Consider the following 18512-nt stretch of genomic DNA (forward strand, 5'->3'; position numbering starts at 1 on the left):
GCACTGGCCCAGCTGGTCTTCCTGACAACCACCTCTCCATCCCTCGGAGCACTTCCGCCACTTCTGTGTGTGGCCCGTCTGCAGCCAAGCTAGCAGCGGCAGCGTGTGGCCGCTGCTCCTACCAGCCCCATGATGCTCCATCCAGAAGCACTCCTGGCCCCGGACCCGGCTCAGGAACCGCCCGCGCCTCTCTACCGCTCTCGCTTTTAGTTCCTGCCCCTGCACACTCAGGCAACCCTAGCCACTCCCCCACCTGGACCCAAGCCTGCCACGGAGCCCCTGCCCTACCGGACCCGCCTTCTGCTCGCTGACACACAACAGGAGGTTCCGGCTGCTCCTCTCTCCCAGACACGCAGATTGAAGAATGGAGTACACACTGCCTCCAGCCCTCCATCCCGGTGAGGGCCCTCAGGCCCAGCAAAGGGAAGTGATTAGTGCTGTGAGCATCGCAGCCCACCCAGGCTGCTCATGCATGACGCCTGCTTCCCGGCTGGCGGCCCTGCAGGCTGCGGGGACACACAGCTGCAGCTCTGAGGGGAAACAGAATCCAAGCAGGAATGATGGGAGCCCTGCCGCAGGCCACATTCCCTAGGCCTGACAGGGAGCCACTCCAGGCCTCCCTCGGTAATGCCCAGAGCCTCGGGACACTGGGGCAGGAGAGCAGTCGGCCTCCACCACCCAGCACGCAGGCTCAAGCTGCACCAGGCAGGCATGAGGCCCAGCGGTCACTGCAGGCACCTCACAAAGATATCCAGGGCTTGGTTTCCACAGTCACCAGCCAGAGAACAGCTGTGGAGACACCTGCAGGACACGTGCCCCGGCCTGCCCAGCCCCCTCCCCTGAGCCCACGGAGGGCTCCCTGTGTGGGCTGGTGGAGACCTGCACTCACACTCTGGCGCCATGCCTACCCGCGCCAGGACAGGGAGCACCCGTACTCAGGTTCCTGTCCCTGGCTGCTGCCGGAACTTGGTGGTGACTCGGTTTAGCCCACTTGCTCTGGCCTATGAGGACTCAGCCATGTTGTTTTGACAACGCCCCTCCTGCGGCCCGGGCCCCCACCCCCATCCCATCTTTGAGAACTGACATTCACGAGCTTCCAGGCCGTCTATTTCTCTAAATGAGACAGGATGGCAGCTAAGGCGGGGGTGGGGAGAGGGCCCGCCCCCACACTGCCGCGGTGGGAGCTGCCAGGGACCATGCTCTAACAAGCTTCAGTGGTGGGATGACTGGAATCACAAAGTATGAATTTTTATGAGTCTAATAAATCACTCCACTTTCCCTGGGCTTGATGGTTCCCAGCACTTCAAACATAGAAGGCGGCCCACTGCACACAGGGAGCCGGGCGCGGAGGGGGGCGCCCTGGCCCGGGCACCGGGATGAGTGCACACCAGCGTCAGTCACACACACTCACCCTCGCGACGGACCGCGGAGACCCAGACCCAGCCAGGGGCGCTCAGGCCTCCCCAGGGGAGGTGGGAAGCCGCTTGGGGGCAGCCTGCCTGGATCACCTGGGGGATCCACCTTTGACAAACATTTACAGATTATCAAATCACAACAGCAGCTCCAGACAGGCCCATAAGTCACCCTCAGCGGCCATCGCACGGCAGCGTGAGGGGTTTGGTAGCTCGGTGATGACAAATGCCCGCTGTCAGCCGCCCTGTCCCCGCGCAGGACCCATGCTCTCTGCTGTTCCACACTACCTGCTGTTTAATGACAACACTGTCAGACCAAGACTCAGCGCCACCAGAGCGGCCGCCAACACCGCCGCAGACTGTCAGAGCCCTATTAGAGGGAAGATTGAGACCCCACTCTTCCCAAAGTCACTCAAGCAACACAAGCCGCTAGTTCCTGTAATTATTGTACGCAAGCCATCGATCGCACACTGACACCTGACCCGCCGATATGAAATGGGAGTAGTTGGCTTCCTGACAGTCGCTATACATTACAGAGGGTGGTCCTTCCCTCCCCTCTTAACCGGCGGCACCCAGACCTCTAAGGCGAAGGCGGGAAGGGTGCAGCAGCACCACAAAGTTACTGCCCTCTAGCCCCAGGAGAGCCGCTTGGGCTGGCCTCTCTGGTCTCCCGCAGGCCGGAAGGGGACAGGGCAGCAGACAGCTAAGGAGACTCCTGCAGAAGGTGGGAGGCCTGGGCCAGGAGCCACACAAGCCCCGCTGCCTGGAGTGCACCAGCCAGGTGTGCCCTAACCTCACCTTCTAGAATCCTCTTCAGAAAACGTGATGGGGGGGGGGGGGGGCGGGGAGTCTTGAACTCCATTTTCTGCATGGGGAACAGGAAATGTTCCTATTTCTCCCAACTATTACCCTGTTTTACTAAAACAAATCCTTGCTAAAACTTTCACCTTCGAGACACCCCAAATCCACTTCCTGTGTGCATAGTACATCTCAAGGATTTGTATGGAAACTGGGAGGCAGAGGGAACCCTTCATCCACTCTCTGGGGGCAGAAATTGGCAAACCTATGAAGCTCACAAGCCAGTTACCCACAGCATCAAAGGCGATGTAATCCTTTTCCCTGCAATAGTTATAAAAATAACGCGATGTCTTCTGACCCCAGTCACTCTCTTGTCCTGATCACAGCGCCTATCAGTGACCCTTCCACGCCACCTCCTCATCCGATGTCCCTTCCCCCAAGAGCCAACAGGCCCCCTCAGCAGGAAGATGGACCACTGCCCTACTGTACCCCTCATAAGATTAAAAGGTGCCAAAGTTACGCAGGAGGGAGATGAGGCAGGTTAAAGAGATGAGGAGTCAGGGAACTTAAATGATTTTGAATAAATGGCAGAAGGGTCAGATTCACAAGTTAGCACTAAGAAGTAAACCGAAACAGCAGATGAGCCCTCAACAAACCACCTTTCCAATTCAGTGGTACAATAGGAGATATGAAGGAGCTACATAAATCTATTAATTTTTTTTCAGTCCTAGGGTGTGAATTCAGGGCCTAGGCTCTGTCTCTGAGCCTCTCTGTGCTCAAGACTAGTGCTTGACAGCACAGAGCTACTTCTGGCTTTTTCTGTGGAAGTGGTGCTGAGGAATCGAACCCAGGGCTTCATGCATGTTGGGAAAGCACTCTAGCACTAAGCCACCTTCCCAGTGGATTAAAAATGGACTGTTTCTAGCCAGGTGCCAGTGGCTCACGCCTGTAATCCTACTCAGGAGGCTGAGAGCTGAGGGTCCCAGTTCAAAGCCAGCCCAGGCAGGGAAGTCCGTGAAACTATTATCTCCAATGAACCACTAGAAAACCAAAAGTGGCGCTGTGGCTCAAGCGGTAGAGCGCTCGCCTTGAGCTGAAGAGCTGAGGGACAGCGCCCAGGCCCAGAGTTCAAGCCCCGAGACCACCAAAAAAAAAAAAAGACTGTTTCTGAGTACAGCATGAGCCCAGTCACAGGCCCTCAAGCACACAAAATGCAGCTTAGTCCAGGGTCAAAACTGGCTACACAGGTGCTGCTACCGGGCCGAGGCAGGGCCCTTCGGAGAGGGGCTGGTGAGAAGAAATGTCCTCTCGGCCAAGAGCCCTGCCCGGAGGTGGCCCAACGGGAGCTCCAATCACGTAAGTGTGGCAAGGGACTGCAGCTGCTCCTCTCCTCAACCCAGGCTCCGCCAGCAGAACCCGTACCAGTCTACCTTGCTGCACACAGCTTCGCACGTTTGCTGGTTGCTCACAGCTGTGGAAAAGCCAGACACCCACATGAGAGAGGCCCAGCTCTGCCCTGTGGAGCTCCCCGCTACGCCCTCCCCGTGCCCCATGTGGGTGGGGCCCCCACTATGTGCTCCATGTGGGTGGGGCCCCGCTGGGCCCTCCCAGAGCGCCATGTGGGTGGGGTCTCCTCTCTACACCCTCCCAGTGCCCCTGGAAGGCAACTCCAGAGGAAAGTAGGCCTTCCAAACACTTCCCAGCAGAAGACAGGGTGGGAAAGGAGACTACTGTCTCCTGCCATCTTCCAGACTTCAAGCTACCAAGGGACACAGCCTGCAGAGCAGCCTGTGGGACGTGCATGAGGCCTGGCCCCTCTGAAGGCCTCCTCCTCACGCTGGCCGGCGGGCGTGGCTGCAGCCAGGGCGCACCCGTGTGCAGGCAGCCCCGACCCATGCAGCGGCAGGAGCTGCACAGACTCCCATGTGTGCTACGCCGCCACGGACTCGCGCCACAGCGGATGCGGTGGGCAATTAGGAGGAAAGCTGCCAAAGCCCATCACAGATCCATGCCTGGAGCGTACCAGGAGGAGGGAACTCAACTGCTCCACAGTTAATTCAGACAAGCAGAGCCCACAGAAGGATGCGTGCGATGAGCTAGGAACCCCATGGAGTCCGCAGCAGCTTGGCTCGGAGGAGCTTTGCCGAGGCAGAGAGAGCACAGCCCCAGATGGGAGCCCTCAAATATGCCCTGCGGGCTGCAGCCTGACCCTACGAAGGCTGTTCACACACAGCAGGAGGGTTACTCTGGACAAGAGATCGAGTTGTCGCTCCTTTTTTTGTCGCAGACTTTTTTCTTTTTTAAATATACTAGGACTTGAATTTGAGGCCTCCCTCTCGGAAGGCAGGTGCTCTGTTATCTGAGCCACACCCCCAGCCATTTCTGTCCCTATTTTTTGGACGGTGTTTTGAGTTTTTGCCTCAGGCCATGATCCTCCTTCCTAAGGCTTACTGCTGGTATTTCAGATGCAGACCACCGTGTTTGGCTTAGTAACTGAGATAAAGGTCTCACTACCTTTTTGCATGAGCTAGCCTCACACGCAGAACTCTGGGTAGCTGGATTACAGGCACGAGACACCACACCTGGAAGCTTACATCAACACTTTCAGTGAACCAGAAGTAGGTACAGCAGGAAGTGAGACCCCCGGACACAGTGCCTCTCTCTGTGAATACCCTGCAGCATGGGCCTGCATGGAGCTGGCCCAGGTCAGCGCTGAGTGCTCTCCCTCAGCGCTCACCAGGAGCCAGCGAGATCCTACCGCCTGACAGCTTGTACCCCCCAGCGGGCTCCCCAGGCCCGCTGGGGCTGTCATGGACATGCAGGGAGCCTCCTGGAGCTTGTCCTGGGCCAACCCCTGACCCCAGCACCCTCCTGAGGTGCTCTGAGGGCACTGGCTGGAGCACCGCGGGCCTGTGCCCATCTACACTAGGCAAGGGCGCAGACGTCACAGCCTGGCTTGAGAATGGCTCCAGAGTCAGCTTGGGGAGGGCTTAGGGCTCTCGGGAACCCGCCTCCCAAGTGTCCATCAGGCTATCCAGGCCCCACAGGGCTACAGGCCACAGCCTGCCCAGTACAGAGACCCTCTCTGGGAAGGACGCCATATGCCAGCCACACAGGGTCACTGGTGGGTGCACGGTCCCCACACAGACTTGACTCCGCAGGTCCCGTTACCAGTCCCAGACTCCAAAACTTTACATACAACTCCACAAAACAACCAAATGAGTAAACCAGATTTGATTCAAAATTAAGAGGAAAAACAACAATGGACAGATCTTAATAACTGAGTGTCCTTTAAAAATAGTATTGGTTGCTCATGTAACTGTAACCCTCTGTATAGTATCTTTACAATAAAAAATTTAAAAAAATAAAATAAAAGTAGTATTGGGCTCTTATGGAGAAGCTAAACCTAACAGACATACATAGCTCACGCCTGTTATCCTCAGAAAACAGGAGGCTGAGATCTGAGGAGCATGGTTCAGCCATGCTCAGGCAGGAAAGTCCGTGAGACTCTTATCTGCAATAAACTACTCAGAAAAGGCTGGAAGTGGTGGTGCTGTGGCTCAAGTGGTAGCCTTGAGCAAAAGAAGCTGAGGGATAGGCCAAGAGTTCAAGCCCAAGCTTGAACAAACAACAAAAAGGACTGGGGTTAAGGCTGTAGCTCAGTGGCAGAGAGGACTGCCTTATACTGTGAGAACCTGGATCAATCCACACCACCACAAACCAACAAAATATATAACAGGGCTAACAGGTTACTCTCCAGACGCGAGCTTTAAGAGGTGGTTATATGAGACCTGGTGTGGTGGCATGGGCCTTTGACCCCAGCTCTCAGAAGGCCAAGGAGGACCGTGAAGTTCAGACCAGCACAGTGAGAGCCTTTCTCTCTCTCTCTCTTTCTCTCTCTATCCTCTCTCTCACACACACACACTACCTACACACACACACATATATACACACACACTAAGGATTACGTTCAAAGGCTTAAAAATCAAAATTGAAAACTCTGGCAGACTTAGAAACTATACAAAAAGACAAACAGAAATTTTAGAATTTAAAAACTAGCTGAAGTCAAGGGATGAACTTAGTGGCAAGTTATATTGAGCAGAATAGCAGACAAGTAAGCTAGACAGAATAAATTAAAAGCACACCTAAGCATGTGATAGCACAACTGCTGAAAACCAAAGAGGGAGAAAAATCTTCGCAACCACAGAGAGAAAAGAAAGATGTGTGACTTTCAAGTCCTGACAGCTGATTTCTCAATAGCAGCGGCCAACTCAGAAGGCAATGGAATGAGATCACGGAAGGACAGAAAGAAAATAACCACTCTAAAACTGGTTTGTTTTATTTTTTGCAGTGCTGGGGATCAGCCCAGGGCCTCACAGATACCAGGAAAACACTCTGCCACTAAAACGTGTTACCCACCAAAAATACCCTTCAGAAACTAAGGTAAAAATAAAGATATTATACAACACTGGAGGCAGTGGTCCACAGAACTGCATTATTTAAAAAATCTTTTTAACTGGCTGGGGAGGCGGCTCAGTGGTAGAGTGCTTGCCTTGCTTGCATGAGGCCCTGGGTTCCATTCCTCAGCACCACATGAGCAAAAAGAAAAAGCCGGAAGTGGCGCTCTGGCTCAAATGGTAGAGCGCTAGCCTTGACCTGAAGAGCTGAGGGACAGCGCCCAGGCCCAGAGTTCAGGCCCCATGACCATACCCCCCCCCCAAAAAAAAAAAAAAGATTTCTTTCTTTTTTTTTTTTCTTTTTTTGAGGGACAGCGCCCAGGCCCAGAGTTCAGGCCCCACGACCGGACTAAAAAAAAACAGCGCCCAGGCCCAGAGTTCAGGCGAACTCTGGGCCTGGGCGCTGTCCCTCAGCTCTTCAGCTCAAGGCTAGTGCTCTTCCACTTGAGCCACAGTGCCACTTCTGGCTTTTTTTTTTTGCTTATGAGGTGCTGAGGAATCGAACCCAGGGCCTCAAGCATGCAAGGCAAGCGCTCCACCACTGAGCCACCTCCCCAGCCCCAGAAAGAAATCTTTTTAAGAAGTATTTTTTGACCACATCCTCTCACTCCTAGCCACTGGGCAGGTGACAGAGGATGGGATCCAGACCTCATCGGTCCCCCGCATCGGTCCCCCGCAGAGCCACACACTGCAGCCAGCCCACCGCCTCTGACCCCCCAGCTCAGCCATGGAGCACCAGCACCAAGACAGCACGCCCCAGGGCCTGCGGAAGCCTCAAAGGAGGCCGCCATGGAGGGGCACGTGCAGGCTGAGAACACCGCACTTATGAGGAACTTTCAGAAGGGCCAGGGGACCCCAGAAGGCTTTAAGCTGGTGTACCCCTGTACCACACCTACGCGGCTTTGGAGGGAGGGGGGGTCTAGCATGACAAGGCAAGCCTGTCTTCCCCCCGTCTACTTCCAGAAGAGCTGCGCTGCAAGGCCGCCCTGGAGCAGGACATGGCCTTCTGGTACAGGCCCTGCTGGCAGGAGACCAACACGCCGGCCACACAGCATATGTGAAGTGACCCCACAAGGTGGGGGTCACCCAGCCTGAGCTGCTGGTGGCCATGCCTACACCTGCTACCGGGGTGACCTGTCTGGGGGCCAGGTCCTCAAGGAAATCCACAGAAGGCCCCGGACCTGCCTAGCTCTGAAGGCCTGGCCTTCTTCAACTCCCCCAACATGGAGAGTGCCACCAAGTTCAAGCAGCTCTCCCATGCCCACATGAACACGCTGGAGATGACCCCAAGACCGGGCAGAGGGATCGGAGAGGCCAAGACCGCATTCCCACTCAATATCCAGCTGTTTGAGGCGTTGCTGGGACTGCTGACCCAGGATTCAAAGGACCAGCTCCTGGGCTCACCAGCAAGCCAGCAGCAGGGGCAAGACGCCACGGCTGCCGTCTCCCAGACACCACCCCTCCGACGGGGGCACTGATGGGTCCTGGCCTGCAGCTTCCTGGTGGCAACAGTGGCTGTGGGACTTTATGCATATGAACATGTGTGCCCGTCCCCGGGGGCCGTGACTGCGCAGGGAAGGACCACTCCCTGGAGGGGCACAGCGTGTTTGCCTCGTTTCTCACCTTGCGACACGGGAAGCTTTCAGGGCTCCGAACCCATCATATCCCTCGGAAATGAAGGCAGGTGCTTGTGGCATTGCCCCCCCCACCTCCGCCATGAAAAGCACATCCAGCTAGTGGCCTGGACCACCAAACCCAGCAGCCCTGGCTCCTGCAGCAGAGCATGAAGACGTGGCCTGGCCGAAAGCAGCAGCTATCCTGAGCCTTCCTTGTCCTTGGTCCCTGTACCTACGTTGGCCACAATCATGACGGCTTTCTCAAGGGTCATGGAAGGCAGCAGAGCTGTTGTGTCTTGTGTCTTTTTTTGTTGTTGTTGTTGATCGTGGGGCTTGAACTCTGGGCCTGAGCACTGTCCCTCAAGCTCTTCAACTCAAGGCAAGCGCTATACCACTTGAGCCAGAGCACCACTTCCAGTTTTCTAGTGGCTTGGAGACAAGAGTCTCACAGACTTTCCTGCCCAGGCTGGCTTTGAACCGTGATCCTCAGATCTCAGCCTCCTGAGTAGCTAGGATTATAGGCGTGAGCCACCAGCACCTGGCTTGTGTCTGTCTTATTTTGTGGAATCCACTCTTTGTTTTTATTTCCGCTTGAACAGTATGGTGGTGTCTTATGTTCTGTTGTTTTGATAAGTTTGGGCTATCTTCCTGGAGGAGGAAAAGGGGGGAGGGAGGGAGGTGTTCAACAAGAGTGTAGTTTTGGCCTCCATGTTGGTGTGAAATAATAAACAGCACTATCTGATAACTTAAAAAAAAAAGTATTTTTTCCTCTAGGTATAAGCAGAGAAAGGAATCAAGAGAAATAAAAGGCTGGGCAATGGGGGCTCATGCCTGTCATCCTAGCTACTCAGATGGCTGAGATCTGAAGACTGTAGTTCAAACCCAACCTAGGTAGAAAAGTCCATGAGACACCTATCTCCAATTAATCAGCAAAATGCCAGACTGGAGGCATGGCTAAAGTGGTAGGGCCAGGAATGAAAAAGCCAAGTAAGAACACAAGGCCCTTAGTTTAAGCTCTGATACCAGCACAACAAAGAGAAACAGAAGAATAAATATGCAAGTCTAAGTAAATGTCTAGTGTATAATTATCTTTCGATCATGTATAACTGTCTTATGATATCTAAATTATAGAGACAGACAGCCCCAGTGGCTCACACCTATAATCCTAGCTACTCAGCAGGCTGAGATCTGAGGATTATTGTTCAAAGACAGCCCAGGAAAGAAAGTCAGTGAAACTCTTATCTCCAATTAACCACCCAGAAAGTGAGAAGTAGTGCTGTGACTCAAGTAGTAGAGAGCTAGCCTTAAGCAAAAAGCTAAGACAGCACCCAGACCCTGAGTTCAAGCCCCAATATCAGTACCAAGAAAATAAAATACACACATACATATACATACATACATAGTTTAAATCATGACAGCTCTAACATGTGACACAAAAGAAGCCCTCTACACTTCTTCTATTATCCACAGCATGCTCACATGCTAGCTTATATCCACAGTTGTATCTACAGTGATGGGTACACCATATAGCCTGGAGGGAAACCATTAAAAGCATAAACGAATGGCTGGGTGCCTGTAACCCTACCTACTTGCCAGGTTGAGATCTGAGGCGCAGGTTGGGCCACTTTTATCCCCAATTAACCAAACAAAAAGCCTGAGGTGGAGCTGTGGCTCAAAATCAGTAGGGTTCCAGTCTTGTGCAAAAAGTGAAGGGACAGTGCCCAGCCCTGAGTTCAAACTCCAGTACCAGCACAAAATAAAAATCAAGTAATTTTTTAAATAGCAAATCTAAGCCCAAGTATATTAATACACTGAAGAGCCAGGTGCTGGTAGCTCATGCCTGTAATCCTAGCTACTCAGGAAACTGAGAGCTGAGGATCAGGGTTTGAAGCCAGCCCAGACAGATAAATCCAATAAATTGTTTTCTTTTTCTTTTCTAAAGTCCAAGACTGGAACTCAAACTTAGTGTCTTCCAGCACTTTCACTCGCTGGCTAGCACGCCACCAACTGAGTCACACCTCCAACCCCCAAGAAGTAATTTTTTTTTTAGTCTGTCGTGGGGCTTGAACTCTGGGCCTGGGCGCTGTCCCTGCGCTCTTCAGCTCAAGGCGAGTGCTCTACCACTTGAGCCACAGTGCCACTTCTGGTTTTCTGAGTGGTTTATTGGAAATAAGAGTCTCACAGACGTTCCTGCCCAGGCTAGCTTTGAACTGTGATCCTCAGATCTCAGCCTCCTCAGTAGCTAGGATTACAAGCCTGAGCCACCGGCGCCAGGCTTTACTTCTAACTTTTCTTGGTGGCTAATTGGAGACAAAGAGTCTCACAGACTTTTCCTGCCTGGGCTGGCTTCAAACCATAATCCTCAGGTCTCAGCCTCCTGAGTAGCTTACAAATGTGAGCCACCAGCACCCATCCCCAAGAAACATTATCTCCTCTTAAACAGAAACAAAGAAAGAAAAAAACAAACAAACAAACCTGAATAAAAGGACTAAATATGCTAAGATCTTTTTTTTTTTTTTTTTTGGGTCCAGTCGTGGGCCTGAACTCTGGGCCTGGGCGCTGTCCCTCAGCTCTTCAGCTCAAGGCTAGCACTCTACCATTTGAGCCACAGCGCCACTTCTGGCTTTTTTCTTTGTGCTTATGTGGTGCTGAGGAATCGAACCCAGGGCCTCATGCATGCAAGGCAAGCGCTCTACCACTGAGTCACCTTCCCAGCCCTGCTAAGATCTTGTTAGGCTACATTTAAAAACCAAGTATTTGGGCCAGGTGCAGGGGTGCGCGTGTAGTCCCAGGTACACAGGCGGTCGGTCGCAATGGGGAGAATCGTAGCTCTAGGCTGTCCTGGACATCTCCATTAGTAAGCCAGGTACAGTGGCGTGCACCGATGACTCCCAAGGCTATGGTAGGAATGTGTTCTGAGGTAAGCCCAGGAGAAAACCCAAGACCCTAGCTGAAAATTAATAAAAGCAAAAAGGACTGGGGACATGGTTCAAGTCACAGAGCACTTCCCTAGCAAGCACAAGGCCCTGAGTTCAAACCACAGTACTGCCAAAAACAAAAGCAATAAAATGCTACAAATCAAAGGAACATAGGAGAAAAGCTGAAAGTAAATGTGTCATATACACATCCATATATATAAATCTTTATGTTTTCTATTTATCCTCAAAGGCCCACATACTACAAATGTCAACCAAGAAACTTAAATGTGACAACAGGGTACAAGAAGCATTACTAAAGACAGAGAGGACATTTCTGCTCCAGAGAGATACAATTTCAAATTGGTTTGCACCAGCAAAACGACCTCGATATTAAATGGCAGACTGACACGCGGGAGCGTCTAACACACGCCAGCAGCGCTGCAGAAGGCCACTTGTCTCCTCCCTCAGGAGCTGTACGACATACGAAATCTGTCTGCAGCACAATTAACACCACTTACTTTACACCTCCACACCCCGAGCTGGAAATCACGTCCTTTCCAAACGCACACACAATGGACTGAAAAACCATCACAAGTTGACCACAGGTAATATCAAAGGTTTGGAATCAGGCTTGCACATACAGAATTAATCAGTTAAAATAATCTCAAAATCTCCTCCTTACATAACTTGTGAGTCAGAGAAGAAACTTCATGGAAATTTGAAAATCTTTTAGAAGAAAGCAGAAACAATTAACTTGCAGAACACAGCTAAAGCTACACTTAGAGGAAAGTGTATAACCTTAAACTACGTATTTCAGACAGATCATCAGAGCATCTGTCCAGCTCCATGCTTGCTCTAGCTCCATGGCATCTGGGGTTCACAGGAGCCTCTCCCACCCCCACCCCTGCTTGAGGTCCCTCAGGTACATCACGCACAATCCATCCTCACTCCCCCGACAGCCAAGGCTACTCAGGCCTGGCCAGCAGCCCTGATGCCCAGAGCGTGTGTCCGTCTGTCCCACGCCCAGAGAACAGCACCATGTCAGGGAGACAGTAGGACGGGCATGGGATAGCAACCTCAGGCAGAACCAGAAAACCAGCCCCAACCAGACCTGGACCCGCTTCCCTTTTAAAGGAAAGGAGAAAGGAGACCCAGGCCCAAAGGGGAAGGACCCGAGGGCATGCCCAGAGTTGCTTTTCAAGCGTGCCCACCCCAATGGCTGCAAGGACAGCCCTCTACCCCATCCTACCCCATCCTGAGTTGAGGGCACAGGGCAGGGGGAGGGACAGTCCAGACAGCTGGGCACTCAGGCCAGGCTGAGGCTCAAAAGTGTGGCGCAGCCCGCCTCAGCACAGGCTCCAGCAGGGGCTGCACACACCCGAAGCAGTGACAGCAAGGCAGACTCCAGGCCGGCGCAGCTGTGCCTGCCCCTCCCCAGAGAGCAGATTGAGACTTGGAGGCGACGCCTCCCGGGCGCCCCACCCCACACGTCAGTCAGCCTGGTCCTCGCCCTGCAGCATGGGGAGATCCTGGGACCCCAAACCCTTTCCCTCCGTGCCCTGCGCCACAGGGGGCCGGGCCAGGTCCCACCACCTGGGACAAATCTCCGAAGGAGGGCAGCTTGGCAAAGGAGCAGGAAACCTGTTCCTCTTTGACACTGTGCCCCTGTGCCAGCCCGCTGGCCTTCCCATCCCCAGCACTCCTCCACAGGAGGGACTCCCCGCCAGGAGCACAGCCCTGGCTCTGGGGGGCGGCCCTGGGAGGCGCCCCAGCACGCTGAGGGGCGCAGAGTGCTGCGGCTTGCAGGCAGACTGGACAGGAGAGCTTCCCCAGCACGGCACTGCCCCAGCCACCCACACCGAGCACCTGTGGGACGGCTGGCTCCTCCCTCAGCCGCCGCCCAGAGATGCAGAGGCCCTGAGAGCAGAGGCACAGCAACTGTGAAATCCCCCGGGGAGAGATGCCTGCCCCCCCATGACACCCCCGTGACACCCGCCCCCCCCACGATACTACCCCCTCCACGACACCCGCCCCCTTGACACCGCCCCCTCCTACAACACCCCCGGTGACACCCCCCAACACCTGCCCCCCGCCCTCCACCTGGGCAGCAGAGGGACCAGGAGCGCAGCGCAGCACTGCGGGAGCCTTCCCAGCATTCAGTGAGGACAGCCTGAGGACGACTGCCTTGCACTGGATGGCAGACCCTCCCTCCCTCCCTCCCCCCACCCCCCGCGAGTGGCCGGGACCTCGCTCCCGCTCACCCACCCCTCCACCCCACCCCTGCACAGCGACAGCGCCCCTCACTCAGGACGGCCAGCGTGACCTGCTGCTGCCAACACCCTTGCACCGTCTGGCCCTCAGGACGCCCAGCCAAGGGCCACCTCCCACACGGAGAGGCCGCCAGATGGTCCCCGGGCCATGACATGGTCATCAGTGCCGGGCCGGCAGCGAGAGGGAGGAGCGGGAAGATGAGCAGCCCTGCGCACGGGAACCACGCGGACCGAGTCCCCCGGCTGACACCACATCCGCATGGGGCCTGCCCACAGTGGGCCTGGCATGGTGGGACCACAGCTCCGCGAGGGGTCCTCAGCAAGGGTTCCAGAGGGAGAAGGTAGAGAGGGGAAGCTACAGCCCCGCAGGAAAGAGGGGCCCAGGCCTGAGGCAGACCAATTCCCAGGACCACAAAGGCACCTGGAGCCGCACTGGCACCAGCCTTCGCACCACGCGGCCCCCACCAAGCCCGCACAGCCTCACACACTTCCCAGATAAGAACATCCTGCTGGTGAAGGGCAGTGCCGGGAAGCGAGCGGAGGGACAGTGCGTACACATGTCCATGCGCGGCCACAGGGCGGTCCTGGGGTGGCAGAGCAGAAGGAACACGGGCCGTGGGCCGTGGCCTCTGCAACAGCCTTGGGCACCCCGAGCCCCGGCACGAGCCCCGGCACATGCCCCGCGATGGCTGCACACAGCCTGCACCTACAGCCCAGCTCCTGCGTCAGGCCTGGACTCCCAACAGTCTCAGCCAGCCCAACCCAGGCTGCCGAGGCGCGTGGGACGCGTGTCATTCCTCGGGAACACCAGGGACCAGAGGACCATCTCAGGTCCTCTGACAATGGAGGAGGCCAACTGCCCCGGGCCGGGGGACCCAGGGCGCCTAGAGGAGCAGACTCAGGCCACCTCTCAAGCCAGGAATCGTGCAGGCCCGGCAAGGCTGGGTCCTGGCCATGAACGGCACACGCGTGCACTCCCACGCCAGTTCTTGCGGAATAATTCATTAGCACAGCCATGACAAACGTAAAATCGGAGGCCTCCAGCGTGCCCGCTAATTTATGCAAGACCAAGGATCGCTGCGGCTGCCTTTCCCAGAGCCTAACTCAGCACTTTGCTTTTCCCTTATGAAAGCAGGACTCCTGATTTAACTGCTCTCACACCCCGAACGAACGGTGCTCACCGGAGTGAAATCGAACAGCCAGCCACGGGCGGGGAGCGGTGATGGATGGAAGCCCCGGGGCTCTGGGCAGGGTTCCCGTGCGGCAGCACCAGCAGCACGCAGGGTGTGGGCGTGCCACGCTGGCCGCCATACCTGAAGACCCCCCTCCTCCCCACCCCCCTACCCCCACCACTACCACCCCATCCCCGCTCCACCTGCGCACCAAGTCCAGACCCAACCCTGACAGGTAAGAAGTGAACACAGGGCGTAGTTCCCGGTGCCGAGCCTGGAGGGCAGGGCTGCTGCGTGCCCACCCTCCAGCCAGGCTCAGGCCCCACACCAGGCGCCCAACCGGAAAGGGTGGCATCCAGCCCGAGCCTCTCCTGTCAGCACACTGCCCACGGCGCCTCAGGACCAGGCGCGGCCACCTCCCATCCCGCAGGACTGCACGCGCCCCTGCCGAGAGCCCATGCCTGCCCCAGGCAGGGACGGTGAGTCTCGCCAGGCGGCACTCCTGAGCCTCTGCACCACCGGCCTGGGCGGTGAGCACGTGCGGCGCCGCACCGGCAGCGAGCTCCCAGGAAGCTGTCCAGCACAGGACCTGCCAGAGGACTGGCCCCAAGGCTGAGCTCAGGCGCACCTGGCTGGCGCCCCTCAGCAACCAGCCATCCCAAGGCCCCTGGTGACTGACACGGGGTGAGACACAGTGGCCTGTCACCTACAGCCCAGGGCGGGAAGGGGGCGTTCTGCCCACTGTGCCCACCTGGCAAGGAGCAGGAGCAACATCCCAGCTGGAAGGCCAGCTCTCAGCCTCTTCTCTTCCTAGGCCACTTGCTGACACGCTAACCATCCTGGACCGTGTGCGGCCTCAAGCCTCCTGGGTGAGCGGTGCCCCCCCCATGCACCGCCCACGCACGGGCCACCACAGAAGTCAGACAGGGCCAGGCTCCTGGCACAGTGCAGCTTGCACCATCAGGAGCTCTGTGGTGAAGCCCGGGACTGGCTCTTACCACTCGTGGAGACAGAACTGCAGCACACTCTGTGCGTGCCCTGCCCCGCGGGCCCTCCTCCAGTGGGCAGTGGGACGCTGCTGTCTGGCACTGAGAGGCTCACATGGGTGTGCCAGGATCAGACAGATACCAGGGGTGGGACAGAGCCCTCACCACCATACCTTCCTAATACAAGAGTACACGTGCGCGAGACACAGCAAAAATAAGGCAGGGGCTAGAGGCATGGCTCAAGTGGTACAGTGCCTGCATAGCAAATGGTGGCCCTGAGTTCAAACCCCAGTACTATCAGATGGAAGAAAAGAAGGAAGGGAGGGAGGAAGAGAGGGGAGCAGGCAGGCAGGCACCAGTGGCTCAGTGGCAGTTTGAAGCCTGTGAGACTCCATCTCAAAAAAACAGCAAGGGCTGGGAAGGTGGCTCAGTGGGAGAACGCTTGCCTTGCACAAATGAAGCCCTGAGTTCAATTTCTCAGCACCACATAAGCAGAAAAAGCCAGAAGTGGTGCTGTGGCTCAAGTGGTAGAGCTCTAACCTTGAGCTGAAGAGCTGAGGGACAGCGCCCAGACCCAGAGTTCAGGCCCCATGACTGACAGAAAGAAAAAAACAAAAAGCAAACAGTGGGGGATAAGGGTTAAGAATCAAGTGGTAGAGCTCCAGACAAGCAAGCTAGCCAGGCAAGTACAAGGCCGAGTTCAAACCCTTTTTAAGAAGAGGGGGAAGAGGAGATGAGGCAGTACGTAGGACTGTCCAAGGTGTGAGGGGCAGCCTGAAGGTAACCCGAGAAGAGAGAAGCAGGGAGGCTGACCACAGACACCCAACAGACCTGAACAGGGCAACAAGCCAACACCTGACAGAAGAGTGGCCGCGCAGAGGAACAGCACTAACAAGTGGACAAGCACACAGCTCTGCCACAAGTGGGGCCCAGGAAGGCAGGGCCTTAATCAGGGAGAGGAGGGGCCTGGCAGAGAGGGGCGAGCCTAATCAAGGAGAGGAGGGGCCTGGCAGAGAGGGGCAGGGTCTAATCAAGGAGAGGAGGGGCCTGGCAGAGAGGGGCGGGGCCTAATCAAGGGTCTTCGGAGCCTGGCAGAGAGGGGCGGGGCCTTTAGAGGGTGGGCCAGGGTAATCTGGCCAGAGAGGTGAGGCCCTCAGAGAGAAGCAGGACTTTAAGGGCCAGGCCTGGCCAGAGAGACGGTGGGCCTAGGAAGTCACAGGCTTCCACAAGATGGGAGGGGCTGATGGAGGACAGAGAGGCACAAGGGCCGGCGCGTGCCAGGTGCCCAGCACACCTGTGAGCACTCAGGGCGAAGCTTGGCTGGAGGAGGAGCACCAGCTAGACCCCCATGCCTGAGGCCGCCTCCTGCGCTGCCCCCCCCCTCAGGAGGCCGAGGAGGCACCCCCACCCCCAGGGCTGGCCGGGCCCTCTGCAGGAGAAGGGGGAGGGCTGCCAAAAAACAGGGCAACGTCCCCACAACCTCTGAATGGCTAAAAGGAGGACCCTAGCCAGGCCCCAATGGCTCACACCTGTCATCCTAGCCGCTTAGGAGGCTGAGATCTGAGGATCTACTTTAGAAGAGCCAGCCTCGGCACAAAGTCTGTGAGACTCTTATCTCCAGTTAACCAGCAAAAAGCGGGAAAACAGGTATGGCTCCAGTGGTAGAGCAGCAGAGTGCCAGCTCTGAGTGAGAAGGGCCAAGTAAGAACAAGAGGCCGAGTACAAGTCCCAGTACCAACACACACACAAAATAACAACTGTGTGTGTGTGCGTGTGTGTGTGTCTGCCATTCTGGCACTTGAACTCAGGGCCTGGACACTGTTCTTGAGCTTCCTTTTGCTCAAAGCAAGCGCTCTACCACTAGAGCCACAGCACCACTCCCGCTTTTCTGTGTATGTGGGGCTGAGGAACTGAACCCCAGGCTTCGTGCATGCAGGGCCAGCGCTCTACCCCTGAGCCACCTTCCCGGCCCCATGACCACGTTTCTCAGAAGGCCACTTCCCAAGCAGGACCCGGTTTACCACGGGGATGGGCAACAGCCACACATCCCTTAGCCTGCGCAGGTGAAGCGCGGGGCCTCCCGTCCCAAGGCTGTCTGGGAGCTGACCTGCCAGCACTGGGCAGCAGACACTCCCAAGGAGACTGCTGACTAGGAAACGGGGCTTTGGGGCGAGCGCAGCGGCACAGAGTGGGCCTGATGGGCGCGGCACAGCACTGGCACGCAGCTGGGCAGAGCTGGCCCGTCACCTCAGCACTGGGCCGGGGACACAGCGTGGTGACTGGGGGGTGGGCATCACACTGGACCTGGGACGAGGCCGGAGCTGAATGCCACAGGCAGCTGTCACGCTGTGACTGCTGACCATTGGCATTACATGGACAGAAAGTGGGACCCCATTTTTGAGAGCCTTACAGGCTCCATCTCTGCTGCTCACAAGCCTGCTCCAGCCTCATTCCACGGGGGACAGACTCCGGGGGTGCACAGCCTCCCGCCCTCCCTCCTCCATCAATCCTCCATCCCAAGGGGGAGAAGACACACCAGCACAACAGGGAGAGGACCCACAAGGGTCCCCCAGCCCGCTCCTCGGCCGAAGTCTGACTCCAGGTGGAAGACTCTCCCCAGAGCACTCTCTGGCGGGCCGGGCCTTAGACAGGAGGAAAGGCAGCTTCGGGCGGGAACTTTCCCGCACTCTGAGTTCCCAGGCGGGAGCAGCCCATGGCTGCTGAACAATGCAGTTTTGAATTCAATTAAAGCGATTATCTGTTGTGCCAAATAAATTGTGTACAGCATATATCCTGCGGCACTTTACACCTCCAGGCTCATTATTCCCTAACTGTTTCCTCCTGTTTATGTGCTCTCAAATTAAATTGCTGATAATATGCGCC

General features: G+C 56.2%; 1 protein-coding gene and 1 pseudogene across 1 annotated transcript in view; one reads left to right on the plus strand and one right to left on the minus strand.

Moving 5' to 3' along the window:
* Positions 1 to 18512, minus strand: part of LOC138806055 (zinc finger CCCH domain-containing protein 3-like) — a 78145-nt gene that overhangs the window by 52745 nt on the left and 6888 nt on the right. The gene's annotated exons all lie outside the window — the stretch shown is intronic.
* Positions 7395 to 8145, plus strand: LOC138805533 (heme oxygenase 1 pseudogene; annotated as a pseudogene).

This window comes from Dipodomys merriami, unplaced genomic scaffold, assembly GCF_024711535.1.
Source record: "Dipodomys merriami isolate MVZ:Mamm:240054 unplaced genomic scaffold, mDipMer1.0.p SCAF_4, whole genome shotgun sequence".
Classification (NCBI taxonomy): domain Eukaryota; kingdom Metazoa; phylum Chordata; class Mammalia; order Rodentia; family Heteromyidae; genus Dipodomys; species Dipodomys merriami.